This window comes from Rattus norvegicus, chromosome 7 (assembly GCF_036323735.1).
Source record: "Rattus norvegicus strain BN/NHsdMcwi chromosome 7, GRCr8, whole genome shotgun sequence".
NCBI classification, from domain to species: Eukaryota; Metazoa; Chordata; class Mammalia; order Rodentia; family Muridae; genus Rattus; species Rattus norvegicus.
The window spans coordinates 95,378,219-95,387,297 of NC_086025.1; the positions used below are offsets into that span (position 1 = coordinate 95,378,219).

General features: G+C 44.6%; 1 pseudogene; it reads right to left on the reverse strand.

Annotated features, from left to right (window-relative positions):
- Positions 1–1,005: 1,005 nt before the first annotated feature.
- Positions 1,006–1,947, reverse strand: LOC120093860 (phosphomannomutase 1-like; annotated as a pseudogene).
- Positions 1,948–9,079: the final 7,132 nt, after the last annotated feature.

Consider the following 9,079-nt stretch of genomic DNA (forward strand, 5'->3'; position numbering starts at 1 on the left):
TGAAGGGAAATGGAGGAGGAGTGGATCTGGGGGAGAGGAAAGATGGGAGAAGGAACTGGGAGGAGAGGAGGGAGGGAGAACTGCAGTAGGGGTGTAATGTATGAGATAACAATAGAAGAAGGTGAAGAAGGAGAAGAGGGAGGAGAAGAAGAAAGAAGCAGAAGCAGAAGAAGCAGCAGTAGCAGCGGCAGCAGAGGAGGAGATTGTGGCCACCAGTAGTTCTCCCATGCGGTGGTGCACAGCCCCGCATCCATAAACATGTGGACATCACTAATGAAATTCAACAGCTTATCAGAAATAAAAAACGATATGAAGTTGGGGAGGGAGGGTGTTATGAAGAAATATGGGAGAATTAGAGGGCGAGTTAGGATGAATGTGATCATCTTTCACTGCATACACATGTGAAATTCTTTAAAAAAAAAACTTTAATAGTACAAAGCATAAAAATAAAAGTCCAATATGTGTACATACCTTACAAATATGCCCCTCCACACTTAAATCATCCCTAAATTACTCATAATCTCTAGTTATGTTGACAGTTCTATGTAAGCAGTGGCTATACTATATTCTTTACAGGCTAATGACAAGACTAAAAATCTTGAGCATGTTCAGTACACATACAAATTTTCTTGACTACTTTCAATCAGGTTGCTTGAGTCCAGACACATAGTTCACAGCTGCAGGACGAAAATTAGAATAGTAAAGGGTCACCTTATTTGCCTGGCTACATGTTTGCAGGAGGGATGCATAGCTCTGCATATTGTCATCATTTCTTTTTTTTTTTTTTTTTTTTGTCTTGTGAACTTTAATGTCTGTGACAAAGTCCTTTGAGTAATGCACCTTCCCTGCCAATCCACCCCTTATCAGTCTGTGGCTAGCAGGCTCCAGAGTGGTGAAACCTATTCTGTCCCCAAAACCAGCAGCGAAGAGGCCAGGGCCATCAGGGTAGAGTGCAGGGATGCATCTCGTCAGGGGCCACTTGGCTAGGGACGGTTCCCACACAGACCTGGTCCTGTGTAGGTAACCTGCAGTGCCCCTCAGGATGCCAGGTGTTGGGCCAGTGGGAGGGGAACCGTGGCACCCCATGGTTCTGTCTTCAGGCCTGGTCAGAGCTCTTTGAAGGTCCAATGCTCAGCTGTGGGCACCGTCATGCCTCGTGCGCTGTCTCTGGGAAGAAAAGCTCTCGGCATCGTTGTACAATGTCCTGAGGGGAGACCACGCTGTGGCCGACTGTCCGGGGATCAGCATAGATCTCAAAGTCATTCCCACCAAGACTGGTCTCATTTCCAAAGAAATGGATGATGTCGAAGCTGTCTTCATCCAGACTGTCCAGGCAGTAGCGCTTATCCCAGCCCTCAGGGAAGACGTCGAAGCTTATCATACCTCCTCGGGAGAACCTTAGCCCCTTGCCAGCAAACTCTGTCTTCAAGGCTGCCACGAACTCCTCCCGGATCTTCTCTTTCTTGTCCAGCTCCGGGAACTCGATCCTCTCCTCCAGGGTGCAGCTGCGGCCAATGGGCGAGATGTTCAGCATGCCATTCCGGAACTCAATGAAGGTTCCACGCTTCTTGGGCAGTCTGAGTAGGGCCATGTAGCTGAGGCAGAAATTGATCAAGTCCTGTAGGAGTTCCTCTCCCAGGTGGTTCTGGATCGTCTGCTTGGAGAGTAGCCGTCCGTGCTTATACTGCACTGTCCGGTTCTCAGCAAACACATAGTCAAACTTCTCAATGACTTCATCCCCATCACCCAGCTGCTCAGCGATCTTAGAGTAGTCAGATCCACCCACCACGCCGATCTGCACCCTGCTTCGTAGCTTCTGCAGGAAGGCTGATACCTAGGATCAATTTTCTGGCGAGCTGGCGTGAGGGTCCCGTCCACATCAAACAGGCAGAGGACGCGCTCTTTCCTGCAGGCGCCCTCGACAGCTGCTGCCATGGCTGTAGCTCCGCGCACCACTTGTCATCATTTCTAGTCCCACCCCACCCTACAAATGACAAGTGACTCATCTGATACTGGTAAGGACAGTACAGCAATGCCAGCATCTTTCCCTAAGTTGGAGGCAACTGAGTGTACTGTGGCTCACATTCAGACGCTTGGCCAGCATCTAGCAGGACTTTCATAGATAGTAGTGACATCCACTGACACACTAGCTATCAAACAGTAAAGCAGACAGGAGTAGTATTTGCACATCCCTCCTCCTGACTCAAGGAAGGAGGTCTCAGAAGTAGAATTCCTAGTGAGATTGTTTAAGGGAAGGAAAAATGGCATTCAGAACCTGGGCTTTGATGGAAATTGAGATAGGGCCGGAATTCAAAACTACATGAACTCATTTCAGAAAGACTGGAGTGGTAGAGACAAAGAGGAAACAGATACCCAAACTTACACCGAGGGTATAAGAGCATGGTGTTGTCAGCCAGAATACAGCAAATACAGAGGTGAATGCCAGCAGCAAACCACTGAACTGAGAATAGGTCCCCCGTTGAAGGAATCAGAGAAAGAACTGGAAGAGCTTGAAGGTGCTCGAGACCCCAAAAGTACAACAATGTCAAGCAACCAGAGCTTCCAGGGACTAAGCCACTACCTAAAGACTATACATGGACTGACCCTGGACTCTGTCCCCATAGGTAGCAATGAATATCCTAGTAAGAGCACCAGTGGAAGGGGAAGCCCTGGGTCCTGCTAAGACTGAACCCCCAGTGAACTAGACTATGGGGGGAGGGCGGCAATGGGGGGAGGGTTGGGAGGGGAACACCCATAAGGAAGGGGAGGGGGGAGGGGGATTTACCCGGAAACCGGGAAAGGGAATAACACTTGAAATGTATATAAGAAATACTCAAGTTAATAAAAAAAAAAAAAAACTGTCGAGTCTAAGCACAAGCTTGTAATCCTAGAAATGGGAGGAGGAGACAGACTGCTAAAGCTCGCTGGCCAGTCAGTCTAGTCTAATTGCTGAGTTACCGACTAATGGGACCCTTTGTCAAAGCACATTCATAATATGTTATTCCTGAGGGTGGACTTGTAAGGTAGTCTTCTGACTCCACGTGTTTGTGGACAGACATGCATGATTGCCACATGTATTTATGTGTCTACACACACACACACACACACACACATGCACACACGCACACACGCACAAAAAAGAACCTCATAATCACAATCCAAAGTCAGTTCTATATGTGAAAATTCCACACGAAAAATATTTTGAAAAATAATTTCATAAGGGTGGAAATATTTTTTAGCCTTTTTATTTTTATTTTTTTATTTTTTTTCTTTATTAACTTGAGTATTTCTTATTTACATTTTGAATGTTATTCCCTTTCCCAGTTTCCGGGCCAACATCCCCCTAACCCCTCCCCTTTTCCTTCTATATGCGTGTTCCCCTCCCCCCCATTACCATCCTTCCCCCAACAATCACGTTCACTGGGGGTTCAGTCTTAGCAGGACCCAGGGCTTCCCCTTCCACTGGTGCTCTTACTAGGATATTCATTGCTACCTATGAGGTTGGAGCCCAGGGTCAGTCCATGTATAGTCTTTGGGTAGTGGCTTAGTAAGGGTGGAAATATTAAGAAGTGATGCATGGCCCCTAGTGCCTAGTCCAATTCCTGGACACAGTAGTTGCCTCTGAGTCTCCATGGGGGATTGGTCCCAGAACTCTCATTTTTTTTTTGGCCACTTTTCTATAAATCATACAAGATAGTAAGTGTTTATATGGGATTTATGATCTGAGAGCTATGGTGAGCTGTGTAGAGATGATTTGAAGTACATGGAAGGGTTTGGAGATGAGAGTAGACTACATGTAAATACTGTACCTTTTATATAAGAAAGCTGAGCAACTGAGGACATGGTTATCTGCAGGAGAGTCCTGGGATCAATCCCCCATGGATACTCAGAGGCAACTATTGTATTCCGGCACTGGACTAGGCACTAGGGGCCATTCATCACCTCTTGACACTTCCACCCTTATTCTCCAGCATTTCACCATATTGCTGAGTCAAGGTAGTCTGTCAATTAACAAGACCTGTTCAGGATCTCCTTGGAAAATTGCCACCCAGCATAAAAGGAGGGTCTTCATCACTTTTTTTAAAAAGTGGTTTGTTCTGAGTCTCTGCTATTCCACGGTTCAGTATCCCCTCATATCACAGAGGCATCACGTGTCCCACCTTCTGAACCATGGTACATTCCTTCCTGCACTTCCTTACAGGTTTCACTTGCCACACACCTTTGTTGTCCTTAACGGGATGAATAGCACCAGTGATTGACAGGTGTGAAGCCAAGCTTATGAGTCCTTTGCAATCTTATGTGGCAGTAGGGCCTTGGGGCTATAGCAAGCTGCTTGGTCAGCTTCTTGTCTTGCTCTTTCCTTTCTAGTACTACTGTTGTTGTCGTTGTTGTTGTTGTTGCTGTCATTATTTCTATTATTTGTGATAAATATTTAGTTAAAAGCATCACACATTATAAGCATGTCCTCTAGCAAACAGTATTTATTAAACAGGTGAGTGGTTACTGTTTACCTGGTTCTGACTTCTGGGAACTTTGCTAGGAGGCATCTGTATAACGGCAAAATAATGATGATGACAATGACGATGACGACGACAATAACACTGTTTTCAATTCATTTTCATTGGAAAAATACAGATGAGTGGTGACCTCTCAGGCCATTTCCAAGGCTGTGCTTGTGTGAAGAGATAACAGCCCTTTGAATTCGCGTTGTCATTTTCTTAAGCAAGGAGATTGTATATTTCAAAGAAAAAAAAAGAGGTGTTATGTAAAAGTCACATCTGATCATGAACTTTCTCTAGTGTTATCTCTTTGCTTTCATACTGGGCTTCTGCATGCTTGAACTTGCCCCAGAACTCTTACTCTCTCAAAAAACAAACACATTGCAAACCAAGTTTGCTTCCTCTGAATTCCACAGGGTAAGGTATCTGACTTGTTCTTCTTTCCTTCCTTCCTTCCTTCCTTCCTTCCTCCCTCCCTTCCTTCCCTGAAGTTTTTGAGTTTGGTTTTGGTTTGCTTTGGTTTTTTTTTCCTTTTTTTTTGCCCCCTTCTATTTGGTCTAACCCCACTATACCTTTTGAAATGAAATCTCTCAACCCACTGATTCTTTTAGGTGTCTGTCTTTCCAGAAGGATTTCAAGTGAAGTCCTCTAACAGCATCACCAACCTTCAGCAACATCTTCGATTGCCTATATGTGAGAGTTCATTTCTTTTCTCAGTCTTCCTCATCACATTAACATTGTCTCTCTCAGATACCATCAACCAGCCAGCTCCATGAGACTATAATGGACCCAACATCTCTAATTGCTCTGATTCTCATCATAAGCAGCAGAGGAGGACAGCAAGAGCATATGACTCTTTGGACCCCACTGATGCTCCCTCATAACATACAGAGAAGCATCACCATTAGAAGATAATATCTGAGACTGAGAACTTAACTCCTGGTAGGATGCTTACTTCACATGCACAAGGCCCTGGGTTCGAGCCCCAACAGAACACACAAAAGTAAAAGACAATCTCTCCCTTTGATATGTTTAAACCCTGGACCCCATTTCCTACACATTAATTCTCAAAGCTCAGGCAAGAAGGTAACATTCCAAAACTTCATATTCTTTATGATGTTTTATGTTTTACTCAGTTCTTATGCTGTTGCCAACATGAGTTGTTGGGTTTTTTTTTTTCATAGATTATGTTATCAGTTGTAGAATAGTAGTGCACTTGTCCCAAGAAGTATTAGAGACCATATTACTAAGTTGCAAAAAATGGGGTCTTAATGGAAAATAAGGCCTTCATGGTCAAGTTAGGATAATATCACATGTAATTAAAATGGGATCCAATCCAATGGGATTGATAACCTTATAAGAAAAGACATGAACAGACACAAAAAGGCAGAAACAGAAGTGATGTATCTACAAGCCAAAGAAATTCAAGGACTTTGAGCAATGTCAATGCACTCAGAGAATGGGACAAAACAGGTTTACCCTGAAATCTTGACTGGGAGCCTGGCTCTAACAATTCTTGGATCTTGAGTTTCTACCCTTCTACACTGTGGTTATTTTGACCATTCAGATTGCGGTTCTTTATTACTGATACCCTAAGGAATTATCACAGTATTCTTGCAATTCTTTCTTCCTTCTGTTCCCTTCACTGGGACAACCCCTCTGCTTGCGGAAGCATGCCACTGGCTCTCCTGCATATCCAAGTTGGAAACAGTGACCTTGGGTTCCAACTGTCTGCTTCACTCATCAAGATGAATTCGGATCATCTTGCTCCACTCACAAGACTGGGTGTTAGTCATCTGTTGATACGCACTTGGCAGACACTCGATTAATGATGAAAAACCTGAAGGGAACATTCAGATAGGTGGCACTTGAAGACAGAGAGATGAGTAAGAAACCATCCTTACCCTGGAGGAATATGGTAATTTTCAAAGAGAAAAGTGGTAACAATGACATAGCTCAACATCTTACCTCAATATGCTGATCCCTTTCATTGGCTTTTCAGAGTCACCATCCATGACAGTCTCTCAAATGCTCACACTATAAACCATGTCACAAAGGGTTCAAACCATGGAGCCCCTCACTGGGGTGGTAGCAGGGAAAAATACTAAGATGCCTGGAATAAGTCCTCTTGTGATGCTAGCAAATCCTTTTGACTAAATGTTCCAAATGAATTAATCATTTATAGTGAACATCAGTATAACATAAGTCCAATCCCCTGATCACGCAATATAGAATCCTATGTCCCTTTCTAGGCTCAGTTACAGTTGCATCCTTAGGAAATCATTCTTTGATTTTCTGTATCACCATGCATCCCTACCCATTGTCCTCTGCACTATCCCTCACTATTTTTTTTTTCTGAGATAGAACGCAGTCATTTTTTTTGCTTATTTTATTTACATTTTTTTATTAACTTGAGTATTTCTTATTTACATTTTGAATGTTATTCCCTTTCCTGGTTTCCGGGCAAACATCCCCCTAATCCCTCCCCCTCCCCTTCTTTATGGGTGTTCCCCTCCACACCCTCCCCCAATTGCCACCCTCCCCCCAACAATCATGTTCACTGGGGGTTCAGTCTTAGCAGGACCAAGGGCTTTCACTTACACTGGTGATCTTACTAGGATATTCATTGCTACCTATGAGGTCAGAGTCTAGGGTCAGTCCGTGTATAGTCTTTAGGTAGTAGCTTAGTCCCTGGAAACTCTAGTTGCTTGGCATTGTTCATAAGGGGTCTCGAGCCCCTTCAAGCTCTTCCAGTTCTTTCTCTGATTCCTTCAACGGGGGTCCTATTCTCAGTTCAGTGGTTTGCTGCTTGCATTCGCCTCTGTATTTGCTGTATTCTGGCTGTGTCTCTCAGGATCCCTCACTATTTATAAGTACTACACCTGAGCCCCCTCTCATGCCCTAAGCAGGAGGTCCAAGGCCAGAGAAATCACAGGACTCATTGCAACCACCAAGAATCCATTTTATCAAATGGATGTGAGTATAGGAGAGAAACTTAGGTGGCCGTGGTTGTCATGTCTTTGAGACTGAAGCACTTGAGACCTGGTCACCAGGCTCTCAACACTTTGCAAAGTAAATCTTTGAAAAATTCAGACATTCTGAGACCACTTATAGAACAATATTTTTTTTTATCTAATCACCAGATAAGAGAGAAGAGGTAGCCATTTTTTTCATTATGAAGCTCATACCTGTGTAAAATTCAAATCCCACTGAAGGCTTGAAAAAGCTGAGTAATTCTTTACCAAACTATGATTTTTAGCTACCTGAACTTCTCCCATAGAGAGATGACCCATCATATGCAGATTCTTATCTTAGTAGATAGATAATGGCTATTGACTAGATCAATCATTCACTAAACCTTCCAGCTTGGCTTTGGCCCACATCTCTCACCTCCTTCTTGCAGGGCCCTGATTCATGCCTTATGACACCTGACATCAAGGGATCTTGACCTGGTTCCCAGGGAAAGACTGGGCAGCCCTAGAGAACAAGACAGAGAGGCAGGGTGGAGGCACAGCCTGGAGGCCAGTAGGGAGGGAGTTTTCCCTGGAAGACAGACGTAAGCACAGCTCTGGGCATACACACTGACTGTTTACCTGGCAGACTGGCACAGCATGTTGCAAGAGCTCTTTCCCGACAGATTGTAGCCTGATTATTACTCAGCAGTGGTAGGCCTAGATGAGCTGACCTACAAAGGTGAGCCTTAACAAGAAAGCCTGTCTGCCATGCCCAGGGTACACCTTTTACCCCGGGAACTTGCCTGAAGCCAGTTCATATAGCAGCTGCCAATAGAGGCTGGAAGCTATATAAGGAGATGGTGCTGGCCCAAGCTGTGGCAGAAGCTTCTAGAATTTGCTTTCTCTCCTTCGTCCCTTGTCACGCCCTTGAGTGCATGAACTTTCCAGTGCATTCTGGATGTATGTCCCTAAAGAAAATTTAACAAAGAGAAGATCATGGTGGATTTTTTTACCACAGCCTTCTAGCCCACTCTCTCCCTCAGGAGCTGTCTTGCCCAATCTGCTCTGGCTTCTGCAGTACTCCAGGGAGAACTCTCAACTACATGTCTCCTTCACCTTTAAGAATCTTTGCAAAGGTTCCTCCTTCGCCTTAGGCCTTTCCCATTAGAAGGATGAGCACTACCTACTCAACCTTGGCCTCTACAGACTTGTCTCTATGCTTGAAATGGCACTCGGGAGTAAATGGAGAGTAATGACCTCTATTGCCTCCATTAACAGTACACCTGTACCAGGGGGCACTGTCAACCTAGTCCAACAGTTCAGACAACTGCACAGTACTCCTGGCATAATTCAGAGACATCTTGCCACACCTCCATTTAGGCTTCAAAATAGAAGTTTATAAGTCCTCAAATATACCATGATGTTACCCCCTCTTTAATCTGCCAAATAAGGTTTTAGATAAAGGGGTTGGCATCCCCATCAGAGAACACAATAGGACCAGGTCTCTCAGAGTCCTCAGTGAAGGAAGTGACTGCTCAGCAAACCCCGTAGCTTTTCACACTCCCTTTCTGCTGAAAATATGACCTTCACCCTCTGCTTCCCACTCATTCAGCACAGTCCTCCCTC